This window comes from Notamacropus eugenii, chromosome 1 (genome assembly GCF_028372415.1).
Source record: "Notamacropus eugenii isolate mMacEug1 chromosome 1, mMacEug1.pri_v2, whole genome shotgun sequence".
NCBI lineage: Eukaryota > Metazoa > Chordata > Mammalia > Diprotodontia > Macropodidae > Notamacropus > Notamacropus eugenii.
This window is the reverse complement of record NC_092872.1, coordinates 420,563,055-420,580,511: the sequence shown is the minus strand read 5'-3', so window position 1 is coordinate 420,580,511 and position 17,457 is coordinate 420,563,055. Positions and strand designations below refer to the sequence as shown.

At 40.5% G+C, this 17,457-nt stretch overlaps 1 protein-coding gene across 10 annotated transcripts in view; it reads left to right on the top strand.

Annotated features, from left to right (window-relative positions):
* Positions 1–17,457, top strand: part of NDRG3 (NDRG family member 3) — a 72,684-nt gene that overhangs the window by 1,980 nt on the left and 53,247 nt on the right. The gene's annotated exons all lie outside the window — the stretch shown is intronic.

The following is a 17,457-nucleotide window of genomic DNA, read 5'->3' as shown; positions in this document are numbered from 1 at the left end:
AAAGCCTTTCCTGACTCCTCACTGCCACAATAATCTTACATTTTAGGGTTTTGTGGAGAATTTCCTGAATGCTACCTTGGCTCTTATTCTGTTTTGGATAATGCAAAATCGTTTGTGTTCCTGTTGTGTACTCCCACTTAGAGCATCTTCAGAGCTCCTTGAAGACCTTTTTTTATTCCGTGGACATAGTAGAGACAGTGTAGTACATCAGATAGTCAGGCTTTTGATTCAGTAGAAAAAATGGCTACATTTGGAGCCAGGAAATCTCGGCTCAAATCGTGGAGCTTCCCTGATCCTGCCACCTGACCACCCAATACCTGACTGACCTTGAGCAAGTCACTTTTACCTCCCTGTTTCTCGGTTTCCACATCATTAAAGTGACCCTTCCTCTTCCCCCATCGCTATGAGCTCTACCTGATGTATTTATTGTAAGGATCAAATGTACTGTCTATGGAATGCAAAGCAAACTTTAGTGTTTTAGAAATGTCCACAGCCCTGTGGGTTAGTTAAGGTGGAGTTGATTATTCCCATTTTGCAGATAAGTTAACAGGCTTGGCAAGAGTCCCTTGTTCCTTCCGCTGTATCACAGCCCTTGAAAGAATGGCAGCTCTAATTTATGTGGATTGGTAAAATGGAAAAGACTAGATTTGGAGTCAGGGCTTGGGTTCAAATCTCAGCTTTGCCCTTTACTATTTGTGTGATCTTGGACAAGTACTCTTCTCATCCTTGTTTTCCTTGTCTGTAAAATGGAGGGTTTGGATTAAGGGGTCTCTGAGGTCCCTTCCAGTTCTAAATCTATTATTTTATGATCCTTTCATTACACTTTATAGCTCCAAAGTGTTTGCAGTGTGATTTGTCCTTTGGCTCTCACTAATATCCCATGTAAAGCTTAAGGGTTGTTCTTCATGATTTGAATTTTTCCTGTCTGGGACGTGAGTAGGATTAGAGATTGGGTTGAATTCTGAGACTAATCTATTCTCAGATTCATCCCATTCCCCTGCCCCACCACCCCCACCTTGCTCTTCCTCATAAATCTCTGATTGTTATTTTCCTCTGATCTGCTTCTTATTCCTAAAAATAGTTACTCCTCCCCTCCCCCTCTTAGTCCATTTAGTTGGATTTTTGGTGGAGGCTTCCCAGCTCTTCTATTCACTCCCTCACGACTCTGCAGGGCTGGCTTCCCTGCCTATGATAGGCTGATGAAGGTTTATGACTTAAGTGCCAGGGAAGGTCTCCATCAGATCAGTGATCCACTTCTGTCTCCCTCCAGTTTGCCCCCACCAAGCCCCCCAAGGATAAAAATAAACTTACTGATATGCCTGTCTGTGGATTGGGATTTTTCTGGGCTAGTCTGTGACAAAACAGGTTCGTGATTAGATCATGCTTTAATGGGGGGAGGGGAAGGGGGTGTCTAGCCTCAACACCATGCTGGACTGGAACGCTGCAATACAGGATCTCACAAAAACATTGCTTTAAATGATTGGAGATTTACAGATAGAATGCTCTATTTGTTCACATTCACAGGATAGCTATTTAACTGTTTTGGGGTTTTTTTCCTTCCACAATGACCTCAGACCCTTCATTGTCTTTTGAGAATACCCTTGCAGTTTAATTTATGTTTAATTTAGTTTGGAAAGCTCTTTTCCCTGAAACTGCTCTGTGAGGTAAACAGTACAGATAAGAAAGGTTCCCTGACTTGCCTGGTGTCACACAGCTGCTAAGTGTTGCAGCTGTGACGCTAACCGGATCTCCTGACTCCAGGACACCAGCTTGCTGTCTTACTTCTGTCCCCAAGCCTTTCTCAGAGCCTGAGTCTCCTGACCTGCAAACCTTCCTTTCACTGCATGAAAGGGATGAGGAGAGAGAGCCTGAATGGTGCAAGTTGTAGTTACCCTGCCCCTCCTCCTTCGGTGCTTCTCCCGTCCTCCCTCCGCCCCCTCCCTTCTAATGTCTTGCCTGTTGCTTTTTGCCTTTCCACTCAGTTTTCACTGTAGCCAAGAGATAAACTCATCATCAAAATACTTGTTTAGCCCTAACAGCATTATCTCTAATATCCTGAATATTTGTTGTTGCAATTTGAAATGGAATAGTCAGTGGGTTATCCTCTCTTTAATTTAGCTCTTACATTAAAAGCCTCTGTGACTGTTTAAGAGCTTCCTTTGCCACACTTAAGGAGTTAACTGCCCCTGTTGTAATTATAGTCATTGAACCATATCTGTCATATTCACAAGATTATTTATATTTACAATACTAATACCCCTAGTTGCTATTTGGAAGTTGATTGATCTCTGGATTGACTTTATATGTATTGAAAGCAAGCCTTACTCACTATGACTTTGTCAGTAAGCTTTTATTTACCCCTTACTTCATGCCAGGCATTATTATACTAAGCAATAAGGATGCAAAGAAAGGTTAAAGGGCAAACCTTGTTCTCAGGGAGCTCACATTCTAATGAAGGAAACGGTGTGCAAATAACTCTGTACAAACAAAATATGTACAGAGTAAATTGAAAATAATCAGTAGAGGGAAGGAGACAGATGAGGAAAAGTTTCTTGCAGAAGGTAGAATTTTAATTAGGTCTTGAACGAAGTCAGGAAACATATATGAGAAGAAAGAGTATTATAGGCATGAACAGCTAGTGAAAATGCAGAGTTTGGAGATGCAAGACTTGTACAGGAACAGCCCAGGAGACTAGTTTCATGGGAGTAAGATAATGGGGAATAAGGTATGAGAAGATAGGAAAGGAAATTTTTGCTAAAAATTTTGAATGCCAGAGGACTTTATAATTGAATTCTGAAGGTGATAGGGAGCCACTGAAATTTATTAAATAGAAAGGTGACATGGTCAGATCTAGGTCTTAGAAGGATTGATTTGACAGTGGCATGGAGGATGGACTGGAATAGGGAGAGACTCGAGGCAGGGAGACCAACCAACAGGCTATTACAGTAAATAGTCCAGGCGTGAGGTGGTAAAGGACTGTACCAGGGAGATGGCAGTGTCAGAGGAGAGAAGGAGATGTATATGAAAGATATTAAAAGGTAAAATCAACAGATCTCAGTGACAGATTGTCTTTATGGGATTAAAGAGAGTGAGGAGTTGTTAAACACCTATGTTGTGAGCCTGACTTTCTGAGAGATGGTACTCTCGGAAGTAATAGGGAAGTCTGGAGGATTGTTGCATCTAAGGCAGAGGTGGGGAACCTGGGGCCTCCAGGTCACGTGTGGCCCTCTAGGTTCTCAAGTGTGACCCTTTGACTGCATCCAAATTTTGCCCCTGAGAAGTCTAAAAGGCAGTTGGAGATGCAAGATTGGAGGTTGGAAGGGCAGTTAGAGCTGAATAAATAGATCTGGGGAATCATTGGCATTGAAATCATGAGAGATGATGAGATCTTCCAAGCAAAATAGCCTAATTGGAGAAAAGAATAGGGCATGGGACAGAGTTCTGGGGGAACACCACTTTTAACAGCTGTAACCTGAGCAAAGGTCCAGCAAAGGAGACTTGAAGGAGTAGTCAGTAGGGGCTAAGAACCTGGACAGAGAAGTGTCACATCACAGAAACCAATTAGAAAGAAGTCAAGGAGAAGATAATCAACAATGACTTTCAAAGGTTTAGCACAAAAGTGTCAGAGGGAGTCAGTCATTGAGCATTTATTATGCACTTACTGTATACTGGGTACTCTATTAGACACTGAGAATATCTTTTTTAAAATTTTTTTATTTATTTTTAATGTTCTACAATCACTACCATAAAACTTAGATGTTTTTTCCCCCCTACCTACCTCACACCACCCCACTCCTTCCCCAGGACAGCATACAATTCTATATAGGATCTACATATACATTCCTATTGAATACATTTTCACTATAGTCATGCTGTGTAGAAGAACTAAAATAAATGGGAGAAATCATATAACAAACCAAAACATAATACACACACACACACACACACACACACACACACACACATGATCTTGTTACATTCTGTGATTGAATTCCATAGTTCTTTTTTGGATGTGGAAAGCACCTTGCCTTAGAAGACCATTGGGAATTTTTTTTTTTTTAATGTCCTTGCTTTGCTCTAAAGATCCAAGTCTGCCAGAAAAAACTCTCACACACTGTGGTTGTTGCTGTGCACAAAGTTCACCTGGTTCTGCTCCTTTCACTCAGGATCAGATCATATAAGTCTTTCCAGGACTCTCTGAAGTCTTCTTGTTCATCATTTCTTATGGTGCAATAGTACTCCATCACATTCATATACCATAATTTATTTAGCCATTCCCCAGTTGATGGGCATCTCCTTGATTTCCAGTTTTTGACCACTACAAAGAGAGCTGCTATAAATGTTTTTGTACATGTGGGACCCTTTCCCATTTTTATGATCTCTTGGGGATACAGTCCTAGAAGCAGTATTGCTGGGTCAAAGGGTATGTACATTTTTGTAGCTCTTTGGGCATAGTTCCAAATTGCTGTCCAGAATGGTTGGATGAGCTCACAGCTCCACCAATAATGAATTAGTGTCCCAACTCTCCCACATCCTCTCCAACATTTATCATCTTCCTGTTCTGTCATGTTTGCCAATCTGATAGGTGTGATGTGGTACCTCAGAGCTGTTTTGATTTGCATCTCTCTAATCAAAAGTGATTTAGAACATTTTTTCATGTGATTATAGATATCCTTAATTTCTTCCTCTGAAAATTGCCTATTCATATCCTTTGACCATGTATCAGTTGGGGAATGACTTATATTGTACATTTGACTCAGTTCTCTATATAATCTAGAAATGAGGCCTTTATCCCCAAGATTAGCTGTAAAAATTCTTTCCCGATATACTTACATCCCTCCAAATTTTGGGTGCATTGGGTTTGGTTGTGCAAAAACTTTTCAGTTTAATATAATCAAAATTATCCATCTTGCACTTCATAATGCTTTCTATCTCTTCTTTAGTCAAAAATTCTTCCCTTCTCCATTAATCTGATAAATATATATATAAAAATTCCTTGCTCCTCCAGCGAGACACTGAGAATGTCAAGACAAAACAAAACATACCAAGCTTCTCAGAGCTTATGCCTTCAGCAACTGGGGATCATCTCTATACTGTGGTGAGACTTCAGAGGGTGATATTATTGGAATAAGACAGTTTTTAATTAAGTGGTAAATTGTGTGCTATAGAAATTCAGAGAAGCGAGAGATCACTCTATGATTTGTAGAAGTATGAGGAGCCTTCTTGGAAGAGGTGGGACTTGAGCTGAGTTTTGAAGGGTTCCTAAGATTTAGAGAGCTGGAAAAGACATAGGGATAAACATGGCATGTCCCAGAAAACAGAATAGCCTCATTAGATTAGAATTGGGGCGCTGTAGGAAATAGGCTGGAAACAGATAATAAAGGGCCTCAGAAACTAGACGGAATAGCAAATGCAGAACCATTAAAAGGTTTGGACAGTGCAATGGTATAATGAAAGTGAAGGTTAGGGGACAGTAATCCTAACAGCAGAATGTATGGAGGAGGCCCCAGGCAGAAAGGTCAGGAAATAAATATTTCTGTAATCCGTGTTTGAGGTTATGAAAGCACAATCAGAGTACAGATTGGGAAGAGATCAGAGTTGCACCCTCATCCAGTGCAAGGAATCTCTTCTGCGGTGTAGTCACCGACATTCATGGACAGCTTTTAAGGCTGACAAAGTACATTATAGATATTCTTGGTTTGTACTCAGATATCTGGAAAAGTACTGTATTATCTTCCACATCAATCCATTCTCCAAACAACTGCTGAATTAGGCCCACTAAAATGGCACTGATTTGAATTAGTTCTATTTCTTTTGAATTCTCAGAACTTTTCTTAAAATGACAAGAAAAACTGATCACAATCTCACCCATTTTAATTCCTGCCTTTGACCACAAGTACCTCTCCAGATGTGTTAAATTAGAGTGTCTTCTCAAAGAGGAAAACAATCCACCTGCAAAACTTATTTATCCAAATGAGATTTATTAAAGAATATTTGTCACAGCTACCTGAAGCCTCAGTGGGCCAGGAGATAGGGCCGGGATGCTACACATCTTCAGGTCCCTCCCCAGGGCAATCCTAGGAGCAGCAGCTCCCACTTTTGTCCGAGATAAAGCTTGTGTTTTCTTCAGTTGTTGGAGTCATTAGGTCATGGTTGGAAACAAGATGTGTAAACCCCTTGAAGGTCTACGTTTGGGGATCTTTGAGCTGTGTAATTGACTGAGAGGGCCATAGGGAGAGTCTTAACTCATCCCATTACTGTCTATGGGCCTAGAGTTCCTGTTAATTCTTGGCCTGAACCAGACTCTTGAGAAACTCCCCAATGTACATGAGCTGAAACAAACAGCACAGTCCCGATAGTTTTTTAATGGCCTAAATTTTTTATTTTATTCTTAAATCCGAGACCATCTCTAGACTCTAAAGCTAAGCTAATGAGCAGTGAACTGATTAGCATTCAGTAATGCCTTCTGCCCAGCACCTATCCCACCTGGTTGTTGAGCCAACAGGCAGTTGTCCAGGACTAGAGTGGACCTTAATGTGGCTTCCAAAATCTCTTAAAAGTCTCTACATCAAGGTTTTTTAATCTGGGAATTCATGAACCCCTTAAACTTTTCAGAGGGTCCATAAACTTGGATGGGAAAAAATTATTTTTATTTCAGTATAGTGGGTTTCCTTTGTTTTCCTTTCTTTGTTATGTATTTTTAAAAAATCATTTTAAATACGGGTCCCTCAGCTTCACCAAACTGCCCAGTGGGTCTATGCCACACAAAAAAAGTTATGAATCATTTAAAGCTCTCCACAGTTTGTCTTCAGCCATCTTTGCCAAACCTGTTCCACATTACTCCCTTTCATATACTCTGTGTCCCAAATAGACTGAGCTGTCAACTGTCACCTACCTGGGCCTGGAGGGTAGCTCCACTTTTTTAAACATTTAGCTTCCTTCCAGGAGGAATTCAGGTGACACCTGCTTTTATGAAGCCTTTCCTGATGACACTGTTTGTTAGGGAGGTTGTTCTGCCTCCTCAAATTACCTTGTATTTATTTTCCTGTGTGCATATCACAACCCCAGTACAATGTTACTCCTTGGCAACAAGGGCTCTTTTTGTTTGTACAGTGCCTTGCACATAGTAGGTATTTAATTGTTGTTTCTAATAGGAAAGAAACCCTGAAACTGAGGCCAAGAAAGTGAAGTGATTTGGCCATGATCATATGACTAGTGAATGTCAGAGATAGGTTTTTCATCAAGAACTCTCACTCTATTATATACCAGGCTACCTCTCTGCCACCAGGCAGCTGGGGGGTGTAATGCAGTGGAGTCAAATAGGAGCGCTGCCCCAACCAGAAGAAAATGTAATTGGGAAATTGATAACAAAGTAAATCAAAATACAGCAGAAAAAACATAATGTTAATATGTCGTCCTCACAGATCTTTATGAATAGTTTAGTCACCCTCACTTCTTTTTTGGGGGGAGGGGAGGTTGGGTAAGTGAAGTATTCTTTCAAATTCCATGTAAAGATAGTTTTCAGCATTCATTTTAATAAGATTTTGAGTTCCAAGTTTTTACTCCCTCCCCAAGACAGCAGATGATCTGATATAGGCGATATTTGTACAATCATATTTAACATAGTTCCACATTAGGTTGTGAAAGAATAATCAGAACAAAATGGAAAAACTACAAGAAATAAAAAACAACAAAAAGAAAAATAACCTGCTTCGATCTGCTTTCAGACTCCATAGTTCTTTCTCTGAATGTGGATGGCATTTTCTGTCATGAGTCATTTGGAATTGTCTCAGATCCTTGTATTGCTGAGAAGAGCTAAGTCTTGTCAAAGTTGGTCATCGTACAACATTGCTGTTATTGTGTGCAATATTCTCCTGGTTCTGCTCACTTCACTCAGCATCAGTTCATATGAGACTTTTCCAGGTTTTTCTGAAGTCCGCCTGCTCATCATTTCCTATAGCACAGTAGTAATCAGTCACAATCATCTACCACAGTTTGTTCAATCATTCTCCAGTTGATAGCATCCCCTCAATTTCCAACTCTTTGCCACCACAAAAAGAGCTACTAGGAATATTTTTGTACATCTGGTGATTCCCATTTCTGTTTGAATTTGACATTTCTGTGATGGATAAAGTACTGGGTCTGGAGCCGGGGAAGGACCTGAGTTTGAATCCTGCCTCAGACACTACCTGTATGACCATCGACTGGCAAGTCTCTTCACCTGTCTGCCTCAGGTTCTCTTCTCTGACATTCAAAAACACCTACCCCCTGTTGTGAGATCAAATGCGATCATTGTAAAGCGCTTAGCACACCTGACGCATGGTAAGTGCTATGTAAATGTTGGCTATTATTATTATCATTATTAGTCCCTGCCCCAAAGAGGTGTGAGAAATAATGTATGTAAAGCACTTGGCAAACCTTAAAGTGCTATGTAAGTGTTGGCTAAATTTGAAAAGTGATCCTTTAGCTTCTGCTTGAGCATTTCTAAAAACAAGAAAGTTGTTAGCCGGCAGACAGCCTGTTCCTAATCATCAGACATGTCCCCAAATGGAAGTTCTTTATATTCATCCAAAACCTGCCTCCCTGTAACTTTACTTCTCTCCGTCCTAGTCCTTCCCTCTGGGAGAGCAAATCCTTCTTCCTTGGTCAGTAAGTTGAAGACTAATAGCTTAAGTAAGAGATAGGTAGATATTTCAAAGGACAACTTAACCAGATGTAGTTAATGGTAGATTGTTTATGGCAAATGAAGAAAGATCAGTCAGAGAGGACTTGAAAAATGACCTCTGACTAAAGAGTTAATAGCTCTTCAGATTCATTGCATTTTCTCGGAGCCAAATAATTTTATTTCTTTCAATGGAAACTAAAAATACCATGTGAAACTCCACCAGTGTTGCACAATTAGGTGTCTGACTTAAGTGTTTTCATTATTTAATGTATTCTGCAATAATAGGGTTAATTTTATTACATTTATAATTATCACCAGATAGTTTAGCCTGTAATTATTCCCTGGTTATTCCACACATGTTAGTATTGTTAATGGGTCAGCAGTGGATAAAGTGGCAGGTCTGGAGCCAGAAAGACTCTTCTTCCTGAATTTAAATTTGTCTTCAGACTCTTAGTAGCTGTGTGACCCTGGGCAAGTCACTTAACCCTGTTGGCCTCGGTTTCTTCATCTGTAAAATGAACTGACAAAGGAAGTGACAAACAGCTCTGCCAAGAAAACCCCAAATGGGGTCACAAAGAAGAGTCAGATACTACTGAAATGACTGTACAACAACAATGTCATTAATGCTAATTAGATTTGAAACTTCTGAAGAAAAGTTCTGAAATGTTCTTTCAGTTACAGCACAGATTCTGCTGTAGTTCTGGGTGCATAGTATGCACTCGGTCTTTATTGATAGGTACTAGGGGAAAACATGATTCTTCTCCATTCTCCCTGGTTAGAAGACACACTCTTGGAAGAAGGCACGGCTCCATCTTTTGTATTTGCATTCCTTAGCACAGCAGGCTCTTCATGAAAGGTTTGGTGATTGATTGAGGCAGTCAACACACATTTATTATAGCTTTTAGTATGTAAGAACTAGAAACCATAGAGAACGGGTAACCAGGACTTGAAGATAAAGGGTAGCAGAGGGTCTCCCCAATCTTTTAATGATTTTTTTTTCCTTTCCTTGCAATAAAAGAATATTTCCTTCTATTGGGGCTCTGGAAGAGGCTCATGACCTCCCTCATCTTTGCCTTCCTACCCTCCTTTACCAAAAATGTCTGGGACTTAATGATTTGAGTTTTGTGAGTGCCTTGTTTGAATGAATTGTACTAGATTAGTGATTCCTCATTTTTTTTCTGTTATAAGAACCCTCTTCTAAAGTTAAAAAAATTCTTGAACCTTCACATGATGTCATTATATTATGTGTATCGGTTAATGAAGAACATAATTTTTTAACAAAAAAGCTTCGATGCTCTCAGTAATACTTTAAAATGGGAGCTTGGTGACACAGTGGATAAAGATCATAGAATTTGAAGTTAGGAAGACCTGAGCTCCAATCCAGCCTCAGAGCACTTTGTAGCTTTGTGACCCTGGGCAAGTGACTTAATCTCTCTGTACCTCTCCTCTCTCCCAGGATTGTTGTGAGAATCAAATGAGTTAACAGATGTAAAGTGCTTCAAAAACCTCAAAGTACTCCATAAATGTTTCATTATCATTATTGAAAATTATTTTGCATTTTAATCATAATAGCATCTATACATTTGAAGAGTAATAACCATATATATGTAAAACATTGAGTATATAAAAGATTTTCTTATGTTTAATTTTTATTGATATCTTTTTAAAAATAAACTGCTCCTCCTTTCTCCCCTACTCAGCAAGCCATCCCTTATAACAAAGAAAATTTAAAAAACAATTTAGCAAAATTAATTCATTAACCAAGTCTGTCAGTATGTGCAATATTCCACATCTGTGGTCTCTGCAAAAATATAGGGAGGTCATTTTCTCACCTTTTCTCTAGAGTTAGTTTGTTTCTTTATTGTATGGAATTATTCTTTGTATTTTGTTGAAACTAAAGAAGGATCACAGTATGATGCCATTGATTAGTGTGTTTACGGAAATGGGGGACTACTTATAGCCTCCGGGAGTCCACCTATTCCAGGGGGAGTCTATGGACTGTGGATCGTATCTAAGATCGTCTCTGTGTCTCAGGCATCTCCATTTAGGTGCCCTGAGACCTTAAGTCAGCAGGTCCAACACAAATCTTTTTCCCCAAGCCACCTCTTTGACTCTCTCATTTCTGTCAGTGGAGCCATGGATTAGCACCCAATCAGCCTTGCTGCAAACGCTCATCCTTCACTTCACCTCCTCTATCTAGTCACCACCTCCTGGAGGGTCTTCTTCCACATGACCTCTAGACTCCATCCCCTCCATTCCATTTCCCTCCTACAGACACAGGCATAGGTCCTCATGACAGCCTGTCTAGACTACCAGGATCCCCTCTGACCTTCCCTCTGACCTGGCCTTACTGCCTCCAGCCCTTCCCCTCTTTGGTGTTTCAAGTGCTACTAGATCCACCTTTACCTTCACACATCGGATCACTCAACTCATTGAGCACACATTTATTAAGCACTTACTGTGTGCCTAGTGCTGGACTAGGTACTGAAGGGATCTTCTAGCATCCCTGTGGGATGGTCCTTTGGGGGTCACTGTCCCTATTTCACAGAAGAGTGAACTGGGTCCTGCTCTCACAGCCCAGCAGTCGACTCCCCACACTGCTCTCATCGTGGCAGACTTCTGCTCAGAACTAGCAGTGGTCTAAACTCCTTAACTTGATCAAGGTTCTTTATAATTTGGTGCCTCTTGCTTTTCTTTCCTTATCTTATATTTTCCCTTCCATGCATGACACTAGCCAAACTGCTGATTACTGTCCCAATACCTTCCTGCCCTTCTGGTTTTGCTTTTCCCTCTGCCTGGAAGGCCAGCATGGGATGTGATGTTGTTTCACCCTATTAAATCTATCACTGACAAATCTTGATTCAAAGTTGACAGAAATCAGTAGTGAGGCAACAGGGAACTTATTCTGTTATCGAAAAAAGGAACAATGATCATCTTGCTAAGCGGCCTTATATTTTAACTTTAGGTCTCTTCTACAGGATTAGGAGTTTGAATTTGTTTATCTGGTTTCTTATGTAACTCCTGAGATACCTTGCTTTCCTCTGGTCCCTGAGGACACAGCAAGAGAATAGTAATATCCAGGGCTGCAGAAATCCTCGAACCTCAAGGCCAGAACTACAATATTGGGAAATGTTTAATGAAATAAGTGAAAATATGATAAAATGTAGATTGATGTTAATTTGTGATTTTCTAAATCAATATGCATTTTGATACCGCTTCTCTAGAGGGTATTTGATGACATTGTAATGGTGAGTCAACAAAACTTAAACCTTTGAAAACACTGTCCACTTTATGAAACTCTATGGAATTTCTTATGGAAATTATCATAGTAAGTTGGGATGGTTGTCAGAACATTGGACTTGAAGTCTGGTGGATTGATTCTAACCTCACCTTTGTCAGTGATTTGCTTCTTTCCTTCTTTGTAAAATAAAGGGATTAAGCTAGGTAATCTCCAAGAGTACTTTCAAACTCCAGATTGACTCTTTGTCCCTATATTTCTGTATCACTCTAGAGTTTTTAGTGGATTCCCTTTACTCCCAAGATAAAATCCAAACTCCTTAGCCTGGTTTTTCAGGCTTTTTGAAATCTGGCTTCAACTTTACCTCCCACAGCTTGTCAGTATGAACCTTCTGCTCCAGCCAAACTGTTCCCCTCACTTTCCCCCAAACACACCTTGCAAATCCTACCTCTGTGGCTTTGTCACCTGCAGTACCTGCCTCTCCTCTTGTTTACTTCTGATACTTAACCATCCTTTAAAGCTTAATTTACATCCTTCCTCCCCGGGGAATGAAGCCACCCACAATATTCCCTTTCTTCTTTGAACTTCTATAGCAACTAATCAAACTTTTATTAAGTGCTAAATGCCGGCGATACAAAAAAAAAAGTCAAAAGACAGTCCCTTCCCCCATGGTACTGACAATCTAATGGGAGAGATAGCAGGCAAACAAAAATAATCAAAACAAACTATATACAGGATAAATAGGAAATAACTAACGGAAGGAAGCTTTAGAGTTAAGAGGGCTTGGAGGAAGTGTTCCTATAAAAGCTGGGATTTTAGTTTTGACATAAAGGAAGCCATATGTCAGTTTCTGTCCGTTCATAACTCTCTAGAAGTTTTCATCGATCACCTCAGCTACAAATGACCTTTCTCCTTTGAACTTTTTTGGCACTTATGTGGCAGTTAGTAAAACTGCTTGATGCTGTAGTTTCTTACTTGTCTTTTCTCACCTATTTGATTGTTAGAACCCCAACATCTGTAGTAATCTATTCTACTTCTTTAGTATTAATTGCATATATCATGTATCCAGGCATATGAACAGATCCTATCTGGTTCATTATGACATGGAAAGTGGAGGTGTGAAGGCTAGAAAGCTTACATCTGGGTTATTTTTCCTTCTTAGACTTTTACCACACTTCTAAACATTTAAGTCATTACCATTTTATGAATCAAGCTATATGTTGATGTTTTTCAACTAGCAAGGTGACTTCAGGTCTTTAAAAGATGGCATACTTAGACTTTTTTAATGTTCATTTTTTTCCTCTTAACTTAAAATTTTCACACATGTATAGAAATAGATACCCTCTCAGCAGACTATTGTAGGAAAGGATAGTGCTTTGTGAAATAGTTGCCCTCATTTGTATGTGGATTAATCTAGTACTTAGTCTTATGTATAGTAGATATCTCATTATCTTTAATAGTCTTGATACTCTTGGAGTGTCCTCCCCCAGCTGCTTAGCTCTCTCTCTCTCTCTGGTCACTTTCTATATCTTCTTGCCCACAAATGCTCTGCAGGTCAACTCCATCTGGCCAGTGCCTACTGACTTTGTTTTTTCTCATTTTCTCATCCCCTGTTGGGAACTAGTTGCTGCCTCCATTTTTTTTACTTGTCAATCAAGAAAATTATGCCACCTCACTGTGATCTCGCTGCTAAATATGGCTGTAATGATAAACATTACCCAGGAAAATAAGCTAATGGAATATTATCAGTTTATCTTGGAAAAAACTGATAAAGAAAAGAATTTCTGCAGCTGTTAGTGGATGACTACAGAATTGGACATTAGCAGGCTAGTAATGTAGTTCCTGATCATGTTATTCAAGAAATAGTAAGCTTAACGTTTTTATTTAGATTTTATTTTTTATTATGAATTTCACTAACATTAACAAATATAAACATTTCCATCTATGAAGAACATATATGAAGAAAACGATTGTGAGACTATGAATCTCTATTGCATACGATTTTTTAAAAGTAACATTTAACACAATAGAACCAGCACTGCTCTGCTTGTCTTTATTCTCTTCTAAATTTCCTTCTGTTCTCTTCTGCATGATTTTAAATGTTTTATTGACACCCTTTTTTTACATCTCTGTCACGTCCCCCTCATAAAAACCCTCCCTTCTAACATAAGTATATTCGATAAGTTTGTTGTGTCTGAAAGCGTCTCATTCTTTACCTCAAGTCCATCACCTCTCTGCCATGTATAATCATGAATTTTCGGGATCCTTGTTTGGGTATTGGCATTAATCAAAGTTAAGTCTTTCAAAATTGTTTCTCTTTCCATTATTGTAGTTGTTATATAGAGTGTTCTTCTGATTCTGCTCACTTCACTTAATATCAGTTTGTTTAAGTTACTGTAGGCCAAGCCAGACTCTAGCTAATGCAGTGGTTCAGACTTGAGATTGGAACGAAATGAGACACTCATAGACTATCTAACAAAAAAGAATTTTACTCAACAGTATCTTGGAAGGGTACTTAACAAGCATATGAGACAAGTCAGATCATTGCAACTCCCCTTGTCTCTGTACAGAAATCAACCTGCTCAACAGAACATGTTGGATCTGATGGATATGGTGATGCAGGTGATAGTGGGACATCAGTCCAGTCTGGGGGCACTGACTCCTTAAGGGCTAGCCTTTGGCCCTGGGCATCTGGGAAGCCATATGAACATTGTGTGTGGTCAGAGCCTAATCAATCAATCAGTTTGGATCAGTCAAGTTTCAGGAATATTTTCCCAGCTTTTTAAGGACAAACTAGCCTAGCCTACATGGAAAGCATCCTAGTTAGGTATTGCTCCCACCACACCTCTTGGTGACAAGGTCCTAAAGATTTTCTAAAAGACCATCTTCTGTTTAAATAGCCTTAGAGTCATTACTGGACAACTTTGACCACAGAAAGGTGAAAAGCCTGATGCAGGCATCACTGGAGGAAGAGCTTAGTTCATATAAAAGAAAAAAACAGAGCAAAAAAAACCCAACGTGTTGGCCTCTGGAGAGAAGTATAACAAAGTGACTAAATAGAGAGAAAGCCAAAGACCTTAATCTCATGCTGCACCTCCCAGGTCATCTGAGTGGTGGTAATGCTGGAGACAGTTCACACTGGCTCTTCCGGTATGACCAGGGAGTGAGCAGGTGGAGGAAGAACAGCACATTAGTACCACAGCAGTGATCGCAGCACTTCTGAGGACCATCCCCAATCCTTGTTGTGAGTCATAGTAAAGAGAGGAAATATCCTTACCCTCTTGCATGCAGCCTGTCCTGGTGCCAGGGTTGTTATCAAAGCATGCTCTGTAACGCCATCCCCTCTGTTGTCTGACCCATGAGTTGGGACCTTCCTCTCCTGGGGAGCCCTTTAAGAGGGTAAACACCAAATCTTTACCTTAGAGACCTTAATTGAGGTGCTGCCTCCTTCTCTAGGGGATACGTAAAGATTCTCTCATCAACATTCAGCAACCTCAAAATTTGGCTAAGGGATCCCTTTTCTTTCAAGAAAATACAAATTCACCATTATTAGGCAGAGATACTTTCACCTCCACTGTGTTATTAGAAAGCAAAGTACCTCCCAACAATTCCACTGCATTCCTGGAGGAAAGGAGACTTGTCAAGTGATAGGAACCTGAGTTATTTCAGCGGCCTCTTCTGAGACCCCTGGAGGATACAGGGACTTTGAGGCCTAGGGAAGGACTGAAGACAGTCAGCCAGAACTATGTCCAAAAGTAGACTGTACTTATAAGGTAAGAGGACTAGATCTAAGAAACTGACCTGAGAGCCTTCCCCCTTCATAAGATGGCACTACTAAGCACAGTCACAGCTTCTGGAAGGTAGGACACTCAGACTCTAATAGTCAGGGGCATAGTAATAAAGGTTTTGTTTCAGAATCATGCATGCTTGTCTTTCAGAGGTGAGTGTTCTGATTGGCATAGGAAGCCCCATTGGCTAAAAATAGCTTCCTACCTCTGGGTTAACAAGGTCTCATATCCATAGCATCTTCTCACCTATGTCCAAAATGGCAATGAGACCTACTCCCAACCTCTGCTGTTCTTATAGGGTGTCAACCTGATTGTTCAGTTCAGCAGAGTTCACATGATACCTCTAATAGGTGCTGTCAGGCTTCACAAACAGCTCTCTGCAGGAAATTCATTGGTATGGTTCTACTAGTGGCCTGAGCCCAAGGCAGGAGAGGGCCTTTAATTGGTCAGTCCTGTTCCCACCAGGCCCAATACTAGTCAGCCAAATCCATGGCCACAGCTTAGGATCAATGTAGAGGAAGGTCTTATCCATCTTTCACATGTTCCAATCATTCAAGTTCATAGATCAACCCCCTGGGAGGACTTAGCAGGATCTCCATCTCTCAGCAGATCCCATTATCATTGTCAGCCTCTGTGGTCCAATTGCACGTGCCCATCTTACAGTGGGTGGAACCTTTCATGAATCAGGCAAAACAGCAATCCTCAAGAGCCAGGTCCTCCTCAGAAGGGGACCATTGAGAAGAAGAGTAAGGATATCAGGACTGAGACTGGAGGCCTTGACCTCTGGCAATCACAAATTTTTTTTATGAACCCTGCCACTTTCTTGGGCTCTCTACTTTGCTGCTAGTTTCTGTGCTGCTGCCAATGATGCTTCCTACTGTGCTGGAGCCTATATTGCGACCTGCTTTGCTAGGGCCTCTGATACTGCTGGTACCTTCTGCCAGTGTTCATTGTGTCAATAGCTTATTCTAGACTGAGTGCACAATTATCTAGATTCTCCCTGTCAACTATATTTCCAGCAACTTGAGTAAGTGGACTATACCCTGGGTTTTTATAAGGTTGGTCTCCTACCTCTTGTCTATCATAAGGGCTACCATCAGATATACATTCCTTACCACCATAGCCTTGTCTGGACCAATCAACATCATTCTTTTCATTCTCTGCCCACCAGACTATGCCAACATGAGGGAGAGGTCAAGTAGTCCTAAAGAATGTTAGTGAAACCATGCTGGGCTCCTTCTCAGGTGAAAGCAACCTGCTCCTGACTAACCTTAGCCATAGGAATAGAGGAAGAGTCTTTTAGTCAGGCAGACAACCCCATACTACTCACTCAGAGATAGCCTGGGCTGTCTGGGCCACCACACTGATGAGCCAGGAACAGCCTCAACAACTGGCATGGCTTCGTTCATCCCTTGTGGTCCACTGTAAGTCACTAGGTCCATCTACCTTCTTCACCAGCCACATAGGTATTATAAGAGGTAACAGAGCAATGCACCCTCATTCATATCCTTCACTAGAAAGGAAATAGTTTCACCCCTCCCAGGACTTGGCGACATTGGGTGTTAAACTACATGACATGACTAGGGTAATTTCAAGGGTTTCTCTTTAACCCACAAAATGGCATAGAGATTACCATAAGCATTCATACATATACTAATTCCCAGGAGTCAGTGATGGGTTAGACCTTGAAAAATAAAAGTGGTCATCTTGGAAATTAAGATGCCCTGATGGACCTAATAGAGAGCCCTGGGTTATAACAAACTGGC